Source organism: Bombina bombina, chromosome 2 (assembly GCF_027579735.1).
Source record: "Bombina bombina isolate aBomBom1 chromosome 2, aBomBom1.pri, whole genome shotgun sequence".
Lineage (NCBI taxonomy): Eukaryota > Metazoa > Chordata > Amphibia > Anura > Bombinatoridae > Bombina > Bombina bombina.
This window is the reverse complement of record NC_069500.1, coordinates 641569966-641583653: the sequence shown is the minus strand read 5'-3', so window position 1 is coordinate 641583653 and position 13688 is coordinate 641569966. Positions and strand designations below refer to the sequence as shown.

General features: G+C 41.4%; 1 long non-coding RNA gene across 1 annotated transcript in view; it reads left to right on the top strand.

The window, feature by feature from the left end:
• The first annotated feature begins 360 nt into the window (after positions 1 to 360).
• Positions 361 to 13688, top strand: part of LOC128649356 (uncharacterized) — an 89087-nt gene continuing 75759 nt past the window's right edge. Inside the window, exon 1 of the long non-coding RNA XR_008400666.1 lies at positions 361 to 386. This is a non-coding gene — a long non-coding RNA (uncharacterized LOC128649356). The remainder of the gene's footprint in view (positions 387 to 13688) is intronic.

Genomic DNA, 13688 nt, shown 5'->3' with positions numbered 1-13688 from the left:
AGAGTAATCCTAGTTGAGCTCAGGAGCGTGCACGTGTCTTAAGCCACCTGGCAACAGTGTTTGCCACTTTGTTTATAGCAATGTTATGCTTGGCTACAAACACTGCTGCCATAGACTGCTATAGACATGTGCATGCTCCTAAGCTCCTATCAGCCTACCAAAAGAACAAAGCAAATTTGATAATAGAAGTAAAGTAAAAAATATGTTTAAAATTGCATTCTTTATTTTAAAATGTTAGTTTAATTTTGACTTTACTGTCCTTTTTAATGTGTATTTGTTTTTACTAGAATATCATGGCAATAACCAGTGCTGCTGCTAAAGAGGCTGAGGAAACTGAAATGGATGAAGATCTTGAAGAAAATGAGGACAAATTAAAGAGAAATAAGGTATTACTTAATTATTTAGTGTTCAAAGTCACCATTTTCTCTGTGTATTTTATTCTGTTCATGATATACTACCAACAAAACAATCTATTATACCGGTATGTCTCTTGGTTTTAAATATTAAAGTGACGCTAAAGTCAAAATTAAGCTTTCATGATTCAGATAGAGAATTTAATTTTGAACAAATCTATAATTTACTTCTCTGATATAATTTGCTTGGTTTTGTTGGTATGCTTTGATATGTCTACTTGGGATGCTTTTAAACAAAGGCTACCAAGAGTACAAAGTAAATGATATAATATAAGTCAATTTGTTTAAAACTGCATTCTCTGTCTGAATCATGTAAGTTTGGGGCGCGATCCGATAAACGGCGTAGTTTGCGGCGCAAGCGAGGGAACCCGCGTCGCCCGCAGTTTCAGCTCGCAACTCGAGCTATCCCATATACGGTGCCGTCAGATGCTAACGTGCCGTAAGTCGGATAAACCAGCGATGTCCAGAAATCTGTGCAAGTACAAATTTCTGGCGTCGCCAGTGACTTACGGCACGTTAGAAACTGCCGGCGCCTACAAAACCTGACTAAAGTCTAAATCACCCGCACTGTCTAACACGCCTCCCTAACATAGCCCGACACGTCTAACCCTCTATCCGCTATCCCCCTCACTATCCTAACAATAAAATATGTATTAACCCCTAAACCGCCGCTCCCAAATCCCGCCGCAACCTAATAAAGTTATTAACCCCTAAACCGCCGCCAGCTATATTAAATCTATAACCCCCTAAAGTGAGCCCCTAACACCGCCGCCATCTACCTTACCTACCCCCTAAAGTGAGCCCCTACCCCGCCGCTATCTATTTTAAAATTATTAACAGAGTAGAGAGAGAGCGGAGCTGCTGCAAGTTACTTCCGCTGAGGACCGGGGGGTGAATGGGCTAGACCAAAACTGAAAGGAGGGGAATTGGTGTGGAGCCAACCAAGTAGCGGCGGACGACCGCAAAAGACTCAGCAAAAGAAAAAATGGAAGGCTGCTGAGCAAACAGGTAGAAAAAAAGACTTTTATTCCATTAAAATAGAGAAAACACAAAAATAACAAGGAGGGTAGTTAGCCATCTAACATGTTTCGCGCTGGTATGCGCTTACTCATAGATGCTAAGTGCAAGTAATGGAAGCTAATGTATTTAAAGGGGCAGCAACCAATGGGAGATTGATCTTTGAATTCTGTAATTTGATCAGTTTCACACATGAATTTTCTCCTAATTTAATTTAAAATTCAGCCCCATTAAAATGCATTAGGTTGTGTATTTAAAAACAAAAAAGACATATTACTTGTGAAAGTATAGCAATGCTTGGCTTATTAGAAAATTGCATCATTAGTTACATCAAAAAATTGTTGTAATTATTCCTAATTACTTAGAAAACAGATTATATGAAAGAAAGAAAATTGACAAAAAATAATGAACAAGCAGAAAATGAGAAAAATATAATAAAATAATGTAATAAATAATCCTTGTTATTTTTGTGTTTTCTCTATTTTAATGGATCAGATTTTCTACCTTAATTCTGATTGGCTAATAGAATCCTATCAGCCAATCGGAATTCGACGGACGCCATCTTGGATGACGTCATTTAAAGGTACCTCATTCATCGTTCAGTCGTCGGCCGGGATGGATGCTCCGCTTCTGTGGAGCGAAGAATGAAGATTGAAGATGCCGCTTGATGGAAGATGCTGCCCGATGGAAGAAGACTTTGCTGCCGCTTGGATAAAGACATCGCCGGGATGAAGACCTCTTCTTTGCCGCTTGGATAGACATCGCCCGGATCGGATGAGGAGTTTGGCCCGGCGTGGTGAAGATAAGGTAGGGAGATATTCAGGGGGGTAGTGTTAGGTTTATTTAAGGGGGGTTTGGGTTAGATTAGGGGTATGTGGGTGGTGGGTTGTAATGTTGGGGGGTGGTATTGTGTTTTATTTTTTCAGGCAAAAGAGCAGTTTTCTTTGTGGCATGCCCCGCCAATGGCCCTTTTAAGGGCTGTTAAGGTAAAAGAGCTTTGAACTTTTTTTAATTTAGAATAGGGTAGGGAATTTTTTTTATTTTGGGGGGCTTTATTATTTTATTAGGGGGCTTAGAATAGGTGTAATTAGCTTAAAATTGTTGTAATATTTTTCTATTTTTTGTATTTTTAGATAGATATTTGTAGTTTATTTAATTTATTGATAGTGTAGTTGTATTTGTAACTTAGGTTAGGATTTATTTTACAGGTAATTGGGTAATTGTTTTAACTAGGTAGCTATTAAATAGTTAATAACTATTTAATAGCTATTATACCTAGTTAAAATAATTAACAATTTACCTGTAAAATAAGTATAAACCCTAACATAGCTACAATGTAATTATTAATTACATTGTAGCTACCTTAGAGTTTTTTTTATAGGTAAGTATTTAGATTTAAATAGGAATATTTTAGTTTATAATATGAATTAGATTTATTTATTAAGAATTTAGTTAGGGGTGTTAGGGTTAGATAGAGTTAATATAGTTTATATAAATACTATAGTAACTATATTAACTATATTAACCCTAATATAATTAGGGTTAATATAGTTAATATATATAATGTAATAACTATATTAACTATAATATACTTAGGGTTAATATAGATAATATAGCTGGCGGCGGGGTAGGTAGATTAAATTAGGGGTTAATAATTTTAATATAGATGGCGGCGGTGTAAGGGGCTTACTTTAGGGGTTAATACTATTAATATAGGTGGCGGCGGTGTAGGGAGGGCAGGTTATAGGGCAAAAGAGCTGATTACTTTGGGGCAAAGCCCCGCAAAAGGCCCTTTTAAGGGCTGGTAATAGAGATAATTATTTTAGGGGGATTAGATTAGGGGTTAATAATATTAATATAGCTGGCGGCGGTATAGGGGATTAGATTAGGGGTTAATATTTTTTATATAGGTGGCGGCGGTGTAAGGGGTCAGATTAGGGGATAGATAAGGTAGATGGCGGCGGTGTAAGGGGTTCACATTAGGGGATAGATCAGTTAGATGGTGGCGGTTTTAGGGGCTTACAGTAGGGGGTTAGTTTATGTAGATGGCGGTGGGGTCCGTGAGCGGCGGTTTAGGGGTTAAATACTTTTAGGGATTGCGGCGGGGGATCGCGGTTGACAGGGAGATAGACATTGCGCATGCGTTAGGTGTTAGGTTTTATTTAGCAGCTAGTTTAGAGAGTTACGGGGCTCCAATACTCAGCGTAAGGCTTCTTACGGCTGCTTTTTGTGGCGAGGTGAAAATGGAGTAAGATTTCTCCATTTTCGCCACGTAAGTCCTTACGCTGTATATTGGATACCAAACTGCGCTGGTTTGGTATACCTGCCTATGGCCCAAAAAACTACGGACGACGGCAGAAATATACGCGTGTATCTTCTAGGTTACGCCGTATATGTGATACCAAACCCGCGCAAATATTGGCGTCGCCGACTTTTGCGGGCGACGATTTTTATCGGATCGACCCCTAGATTTTGACTTTTATAGTGCCTTTAAACTAGCCCTATTTCTTTCATAATATGTTGCGTCCATGATGTGTGATATTAGGCAGTGCTCAGCAGGAGGGGGTAAAACAACCCCCTAACGTTCCACGTTATTGTTTTTTATATTACAAAGAGAAAGGTGACATTTTGAGTGCTGCAGATTAAGAGATTGAATTGCCACAGATCATGCCAGAAACATTGCAGAAAAATGCATGAAGTCTTGAAGATTCTTCCATTGTCCTCCTTTTGAGCCTATGCATTCCTTGGAATGGCAATTGTCTTGGCGGTTACATTTTTGCTATTTCTTCAGCTAGAAGGGTTTCTGTGCTTGCTTATCTTTCAGTAAGATAAAGTAGTTTTGAGAGCAATCTATTTTCTGCACTTATTTTATATTTTTCTGGTTTCATGTTATGGTCAAAACGCTACTTTGGCTACTATGCTCAAGGCCTTTATTAGTTAGGCATATTCGGTTGGGGCAAGCCACCTACTCAGCAGATTACAGCTCATTCTACTAGATTAGTAGCTGTTTGGACGTTTGGCTTTAAAGCTTACATAAAGCTGCTACTTACTTGTGTGTTTATACCTTCACAAAGTCTTTGCCTTAAACTGCTTGAAGTGATTGTAAATCCTCGCATTTCAAAAACTCTAGTATTTGCCATCACTAAAATTAGGACTTTGTCACCACTTTATAAAAATAAGTGTGCTAAACTTACCCTTTCCGTGCTGCGTCGACCCCTCTAAACTCAGTGGCTCTGGCCGCCCATGGAACATTGCTCTTTTTTTCAGTGAGGTCACGTTTCCACTTCTAAACCAAATTGCCTTGTTAGCCACTGCTCCTAATGCTAGCACAGCTATTGATTTAGAGGTGGCACAGAAAGGGTACATTTATTTAGCACACTTTTATAAATGCTTTGAGCTCTGTGGATACTGTGACTGACTAGTACCTGCTTTCAATTAGTCCCATTTTGTTTTAGTGGTTTTGTTGACTTCATTGCTCGGTAGAGCTGTGTGATATTTGGGGGGGGGGGGATGGGGAAATCACAATTTTTGTTTTTTTAATGATATATTGTGATTTTATTACAGTAACGTTTTCAACATACATTTTGCTATTAAAAATGCAACCACCAGAGTGACAATAAACATAGCCAGGCCTTACTAGTGTGCGCAGTGTACTGTACCAGTGTGCAGCGTAACTCAGGACTGGCACAACAAACCACAAGACGCATGTAAAATGGTGGCTCTTACTGTTAATCACATCATGAGATTAATTGCACAGCTCTACTGCACGGATAGTAAATCCCACATGCTATGGATTGTGGACTGTCATCTTATGAAAATATTAATAATGCTTACCTGATTAATTTCTTTATAATTGAAGGGCAAGTCCAAAAATCCATTCATTGCTTTTGGAAATACAGCACCTGGCCACCAGGAGGAGGCAAAGACATCCCAACCAAAGATTCAAGTATCCCTCTCACTTCCTCTACTTCCCCAGTAATTATTTGCCTTGTCTACTGAAAGGAGTTAGGGAGAAAACGTGCTCTGAAGAATTGGACACTAAGTCCTTTAATGGGTGGTTTCCCTGCAAGATACGACTTGGGTTCTTGGAGTAGCCATGTGATCCTCTTAGTAAGAGTTGAGGTGAAAGTTAGCATCTGGATGTCGCAGAGAAGCTTCCCTAGCCTCCTTCCAGTATATGTCTAACACCCCCTCTGGCAACCGGTGTAAGCTTACACTGCTTTACTTTTTGTCTCATTCACTGTCAGAAGTGAATGAGGTATGCTGTCAGACCTGGAGGGCTGTGTCTGCTCCACAGCATGGATCATGGAGAGTAATTCATTTTATATTTCTTTTTATGCCTTCCCTATTTGGGAATATACAAATGCAGGGAACTTTGCAGTAGACCGACTGGCACCTCATTTCCTCATGTAAGTGATCTGGAGACCGTTTAATATCTTCCTCATAGGATATTTAATTGGTTTTTTTGGAGCAGCTTGAGGTGATTTATACCTCCTAGAAAGCAGGGATTGTTCTCACAAGAAGAGGTTTAGATCTTACCCTTCCTGCCGTGACTCTGAGGGGAGACATTTGGCTTTGAGAGCGTTTCATCTTTATTTCAAATGGGGCTTTTACTCTTTGGGGACTTCTTCGACCCTCCTGGGGATCGGATAGTGCTTCAGCCACGGCAGCTTCACAGATGCTGCTTTGCATGCTTTCTCAGAGCTAGAGTGGCGGACCTTCCTCTGGCGTCACTCCCAGTCCAGGATGGGATCATTAGAGGTGTCGAGCAGCATTTTTTAAATTTTAATATTGTCTTTACTGTGTTTGGGTGCCCTATGTATAGCTATGGAGGGCAATTTAGAGTTTTCATTGAAGGATGCTAAACATCATATTCCCCAATCAGATAAATGCATGTTTCTCTTGTAAGGTGTATCCAGTCCACGGATCATCCATTACTTGTGGGATATTCTCCTTCCCAACAGGAAGCTGCAAGAGGATCACCCACAGCAGAGCTGTCTATATAGCTCCTCCCCTAACTGCCACCCCCAGTCATTCTCTTGCAGCTCTCGACAAGCATGGAAGCAGTTAGAGAGATGTGGTGTAATTTAGTTGTTTTTCTTCAATTCAAAAGTTTGTTATTTTTAAATGGTACCGGAGTTGTACTATTTTTGGTCTTGGGCAGAAAATAGAAGAAGAGTCTGCCTGTGGTCTCTAATGATCTTAGCAGGTTGTAACTAAGATCCATTGCTGTTCTCACACATAACTGAAGAGAGAGGTAACTTCAGCTTGGGGAATGGCGTGCAGGGTATCCTGCTATGAGGTATGTGCAGTCTAAATTTTTCTAGAGAAATGTATATGCTAGAAAATGCTGTTGATACCAGATTTATTTAAGGTAAGCCTGATTACAGTGATTTAATAACGACTAGTATTATGCTTACTATTAGAGGTAACACTGTTATTATTTTTTCAAATTACTGAAATATAAAACGTTTGCTGGGAGTGCTTAAACGTTTTTATATGCTTTTTGGTGATCAAACTTTATGGGGGCCCAGTTTTTTTCCACATGGCTGGCTAAAATTGCCTAGGGATAGTTTTGTTAGGCCTCTCACTGTGTAGACAGGAGTGGGAAGGGCCTAATTTTGCGCCTAAATGCGCATTAGCTTTTGCAGACTGAGACATCCAGTTTCCCTGAAAGAGTTCCCTGAATGCTTAAGACCTCTCTGAAGGGTTTTGGTGCTTTCCAAAGTCGTTTGTATGGCAAGGTAGGGCCACAGCAGAGCTGTGGCAGTTTGTTGTGACTGTTAAAAAACGTCTATTTCGTTTTTTTGATCCGTTTTTGAAACTAAGGGGTTAATCATCCATTTGCAAGTGGGTGCAATGCTCTGTTAGCCTTTTATACACTGTAAAATTTTCGTTTGATATACTGCTTTTTTTCACTGTTTTTCAAATTCTGACCTTTTTTATTTTTCTTAAAGGCACAGTACCGTTTTTATTTTTTGCTTGTTAACTTTCTGTAAATTGTTTTCCAAGCTTGCTGGTTTCATTGCTAGTCTGTTTAAACATGTCTGACATAGAGGAAACTCCTTGTTCCTTATGTTTAGAAGCCATGGTGGAACCCCCTCTTAGAATGTGTACCAAATGTACTGATTTCACTTTAAGTTATAAAGACCATATTCTGTCTTTAAAAGATTTATCACCAGAGGAATCTGACAAGGGGGAAGTTATGCCGACTAAGTCGCCCCATGTGTCAGAGCCTTTGACTCCCGCTCAAGGGACTCATGCTCAAGAGGCGCCAAGTACCTCTAGCGCGCCCATGGCGTTTACTTTACAAGACATGGCGGCAGTCATGGATAATACACTGTCAGCGGTATTATCCAGACTACCTGGGTTACGAGGAAAGCGAGACAGCTCTGGGGTTAGAAGAAATACAGAGCACACTGACACTTTAGTAGCTATGTCTGATACCCCCTCACAATATGCAGAAGCTGAGGAAGGAGAGCTTCTTTCTGTGGGTGATGTTTCTGACTCAGGGAAGATGATTCAACTTGATTCTGATATGGCAACATTTAAATTTAAGCTTGAACACCTCCACGTGTTGCTCAGGGAGGTTTTAGCTACTCTGAATGACTGTGACACCATTACATTGCCAGAGAAATTGTGCAGACTGGATAAATACTATGGAGTGCCTGTTTACACTGATGTTTTTCCAATACCTAAAAGGTTTTCAGAAATTATTACTAAGGAATGGGATAGACCAGGTGTACCGTTCTCTCCCCCTCCTATTTTTAAGAAATTGTTTCCAATAGATGCCACCACACGGGACTTATGGCAGACAGTCCCTAAGGTAGAGGGAGCAGTTTCTACCCTAGCTAAGCGTACTACTATCCCCGTCGAGGACAGTTGTGCTTTCTTAGATCCAGTGGATATTCGGGCCTGGTTTGAAGGAGATCATTTCTGATATCATGGGAGGAAAAGGTCATGCCCTCCCTCAGGACAGGTCTAATAAATCAAGGGCCAAACAGACTAATTTTTGTGCCTTTCGAAACTTTAAGACGAGCGCGGCATCAACTTCCTCTAATACAAAACAAGAGGGAACTTTTGCCCAGTCCAAGTCGGTCTGGAGAACTAACCAGGCTTGGAACAAAGGTAAGCAGGCCAAAAAGCCTGCTGCTGCCTCTAAGACAGCATGCAGGATTGGCCCCCGATCCGGTAACGGATCTAGTAGGGGGCAGACTTTCTCTCTTTGCCCAGGCTTGGGCAAGAGATGTCCAGGATCCCTGGGCGTTGGAAATTGTATCCCAGGGATATCTTCTGGACTTCAAAGCTTCCCCTCCAAAAGGGAGATTTCACCTTTCACAATTATCTGCAAACCAGATAAAGAGAGAGGCATTCTTACATTGTGTTCAAGACCTCCTAGTTATGGGAGTGATCCACCCAGTTCCAAAGGAGGAACAGGGACAAGGCTTCTATTCAAATCTGTTTGTGTTTCCCAAGAAAGAGGGAAACTTCAGACCAATCTTAGATCTCAAGATCCTAAACAAATTTCTCAGGGTCCCATCATTCAAGATGGAGACTATTCGTAGCATCCTACCTATGATCCAGGAGGGTCAATACATGACTACAGTTGATTTAAAGGATGCTTATCTTCACATTCCGATACACAAAGATCATCATCGGTTTCTCAGGTTTGCCTTCCTGGACAGGCATTACCAATTTGTAGCTCTTCCCTTTGGGTTAGCTACAGCTCCAAGAATCTTTACGAAGGTTCTGGGGTCACTTCTGGCGGTCCTAAGGCCGCGGGGCATAGCAGTGGCCCCTTATTTAGACGACATTCTGATACAGGCATCAAATTTCCAAATTGCCAAGTCTCATACGGACATAGTGTTGGCATTTCTGAGGTCGCATGGGTGGAAGGTGAATGAGGAAGAGTTCTCTATCCCCTCTTACAAGAGTTTCCTTTCTGGGAACTCTGATAGATTCTGTAGAAATGAGGATTTACCTGACAGAGGCCAGGTTATCAAAACTTCTAAATTCTTGCCGTGTTCTTTATTCTACTTCTCGCCCTTCGGTGGCTCAGTGTATGGAAGTAATCGGCTTAATGGTAGCGGCAATGGACATAGTGCCGTTTGCCCGCCTACATCTCAGACCGCTGCAGCTCTGCATGCTCAGTCAGTGGAATGGTGATTACACAGATTTGTCCCCTCTACTAAATCTGGATCAAGAGATCAGGGATTCTCTTCTCTGGTGGCTATCTCGGGTCCATCTGTCCAAAGGTATGACCTTTCGCAGGCCAGATTGGACAATAGTAACGACAGATGCCAGCCTTCTAGGCTGGGGGGCAGTCTGGAACTCCCTGAAGGCTCAGGGATCGTGGACTCAGGAGGAGACCCTCCTTCTAATAAACATTCTGGAACTAAGAGCGATATTCAATGCTCTTCAGGCTTGGCCTCAGCTAGCGACAATGAGGTTCATCCGATTTCAGTCGGACAACATAATGACTGTGGCTTACATCAACCATCAAGGGGGAACAAGGAGTTCCCTAGCGATGTTGGAAGTTTCAAAGATAATTCGTTGGGCAGAGATTCACTCTTGCCACCTATCAGCTATCCATATCCCAGGTGTAGAGAACTGGGAGGCGGATTTTCTAAGTCGACAGACATTTCATCCGGGGGAGTGGGAACTCCATCCGGAGGTGTTTGCACAATTGGTTCAACGTTGGGGCAAACCAGAACTGGATCTCATGGCGTCTCGCCAGAACGGCAAACTTCCTTGTTACGGATCCAGGTCCAGGGATCCCAAGGCAACGCTGATAGATGCTGTAGCAGCGCCTTGGTCCTTCAACCTGGTTTATGTGTTTCCACTGTTTTCTCTGCTCCCTCGTCTGATTGCCAAAATCAAGCAGGAGAGAGCATCAGTGATTTTGATAGCACCTGCGTAGCCACGAAGGACTTGGTATGCAGATCTGGTGGACATGTCATCCCTTCCACCATGGACTCTGCCTCTGAGACAGGACCTTCTACTTCAGTGTCCTTTCAACCATCCAAATCTAATTTCTCTGAGACTGACTGCCTGGAGATTGAACGCTTGATTTTATCAAAGCGTGGCTTTTCCGAGTCAGTCATTGATACCTTAATTCAGGCATGAAAGCCTGTCACCAGGAAAATCTATCATATGATATGGCGTAAATATCTTTATCGGTGTGAATCCAAGGGTTACTCATGGAGTAAAGTCAGGATTCCCAGGATATTATCTTTTCTCCAAGAAGGATTGGAAAAGGGATTGTCAGCTAGTTCCTTAAAGGGACAGATTTCTGTTTTGTCTATTCTTTTGCACAAGCGTCTGGCGGATGTTCCAGACGTTCAGGCGTTTTGTCAGGCTTTAGTTAGAATCAAGCCTGTGTTTAAACCAGTTGCTCCGCCATGGAGTTTAAATTTGGTTCTTAAAGTTCTCCAAGGGGTTCCGTTTGAACCTCTTCATACCATAGATATCAAGCTTTTATCTTGGAAAGTTCTGTTTTTGGTAGCTATTTCCTCGGCTCGTAGAGGTTCCGAGTTATCTGCCTTACAGTGTGATTCCCCTTATCTGATCTTCCATGCAGATAAGGTAGTTTTGCGTACCAAACCTGGGTTTTTACCTAAGGTGGTATCTAATAAGAATATCAATCAGGAGATTGTTGTTCCATCATTGTGTCCTAATCCTTCTTCAAAGAAGGAACGTCTATTACACAATCTTGACGTGGTTCGTGCTTTAAAGTTTTATTTACAAGCTACTAAAGATTTTCATCAAACATCTGCTTTGTTTGTTGTCTACTCTGGACAGAGGAGAGGCCAAAAGGCTTCGGCAACTTCTCTTTCGTTTTGGCTAAGAAGTATAATACGCTTAGCTTATGAGACTGCTGGCCAGCAGCCTCCTGAAAGGATTACAGCTCATTCTACTAGAGCTGTGGCTTCCACATGGGCTTTTAAAAATGAGGCTTCTGTTGAACAGATTTGCAAGGCGGTGACTTGGTCTTCGCTTCATAGTTTTTCAAAGTTTTATAAATGTGATACTTTTGCTTCTTCGGAGGCTATTTTTGGGAGAGAGGTTTTACAGGCAGTGGTACCTTCCGTTCAAGTACCTGCCTTGTCCCTCCCTTCATCCGTGTACTTTAGCTTTGGTATTGGTATCCCACAAGTAATGGATGATCTGTGGACTGGATACACCTTACAAGAGAAAACATAACTTATGCTTACCTGATAAATTTATTTCTCTTGTGGTGTATCCAGTCCACGGCCCGCCCTGTCATTTTAAGGCAGGTATATTTTATTTTTAAACTACAGTCACCACTGCACCCTATGGTTTCTCCTTTCTCTTGCTTGTCTTCGGTCGAATGACTGGAGGTGGCAGTTAGGGGAGGAGCTATATAGAGAGCTCTGCTGTGGGTGATCCTCTTGCAGCTTCCTGTTGGGAAGGAGAATATCCCACAAGTAATGGATGATCCGTGGACTGGATACACCACAAGAGAAATAAATTTATCAGGTAAGCATAAATTGTTTCTCTTGTAAGGTGTATCCAGTCCACGGATCATCCATTACTTGTGGGATATTCTCCTTCCCAACAGGAAGTTGCAAGAGGATCACCCACAGCAGAGCTGCTATATAGCCCCTCCCCTAACTGCCATATCCAGTCATTCTCTTGCAAGCTCTCAACATAGCTGGAGGTAGTAAGAGGAAAGTGGTGTAATATAGTTAGTTTTTTCTTCAATCAAAAGTTTGTTTTTAAATGGTACCGGAGTTGTACTATTTTATCTCAGGCAGCATTTAGAAGAAGAATCTGCCTGCGTTTTTCTATGATCTTAGCAGAAGTAACTAAGATCCACTGCTGTTCTCACATATGTCTGAGGAGTGAGGTAACTTCAGAGGGAGAATGGCGTGCAGGGTATCCTGCAATAAGGTATGTGCAATTTAAGTTTTTCTTGGGATGGAATTTGCTAGAAAAAAAGCTGCTGATACCGGATTAATGCAAGTTAAGCCTAAATACAGTGATTTAATAGTGACTAGTATCAGGCTTGCTATCAGAGGTATATACTCTGATTAATGTGCAATATAAAACGTTTGCTGGAATGTTTAATCATTTTTATATATGCTTTGGTGATAAAACTTATTGGGGCCTAGTTTTTCCCCACATGGCTGGCTTGATTTTTGCCTAGAAACAGTTTCCTGAGGCTTTCCACTGTTGTAATATGAGTGGGAGGGGCCTAGTTAAAATTACAGACAGAGACATTCAGATTCCCTCAGCAGTCACCTGCATGCTTTAGGACATCTCTGAAGGGCTCAAAAGGCTTCAAAAGTCATATATTGAGTAAGGTAAAGCCACAGTGAAGCTGTGGCAGTTGTGATTGTTTAAAAAACGTTTTTTTCAATTTGTTAATCCGTTTTTTGTATTAAGGGGTTAATCATCCATTTGCAAGTGGGTGCAATGCTCTGCTAACTTGTTACATACACTGTAAAAATTTCGTTAGTTTAACTGCCTTTTTTCACTGTTATTTCAAATTTTAGCAAAATTTGTTTCCCTTAAAGGCACAGTAACGTTTTTTATATTGCTTGTTTAACTTGATGTAAAGTGTTTTCCAAGCTTGCTAGTCTCATTGCTAGTCTGTATAAACCTGACATAGAGGAAACTCCTTGTTCATTATGTTTAAAAGCCATGGTGGAACCCCATATGATAATATGTACTAAATGTATTGATTTCACTTTAAACAATAAAGATCAGCTTTTATCTTTAAAAAATGTATCACCAGAGGATTCTGGCGAGGGGGAAGTTATGCCGACTAACTCTCCCCACGTGTCAGACGCTTTGACTCCCGCTCAAGGGACTCACGCTAAAATGGCGCCAAGTACATCAAAGACGCCCATAGCGATTACTTTGCAGGTCATGGATAATACCCTGTCAGCGGTATTAGCCAGACTGCCGGAATTCAGAGGAAATCGCGATAGCTCTGGGGTTAGACGTAGTACAGAGCGCGCAGATGCCTTAAGGCCCATGTCTGATACTGCGTCACAATATGCAGAAGCTGAGGAAGGAGAGCTTCGGTCTGTGGGTGAGATTTCTGATTCGGGGAAACCTGATTCAGATATTTCTACTTTTAAATTTAAGCTTGAGAACCTCTGTGTATTGCTTGGGGAGGTGTTAGCTGCTCTGAATGACTGTGACACAATTGCAGTACCAGAGAAATTGTGTAGACTGGATAAATACTATGCAGTGCCGGTGTGTACTGATGTTTTTCCAATACCTAAA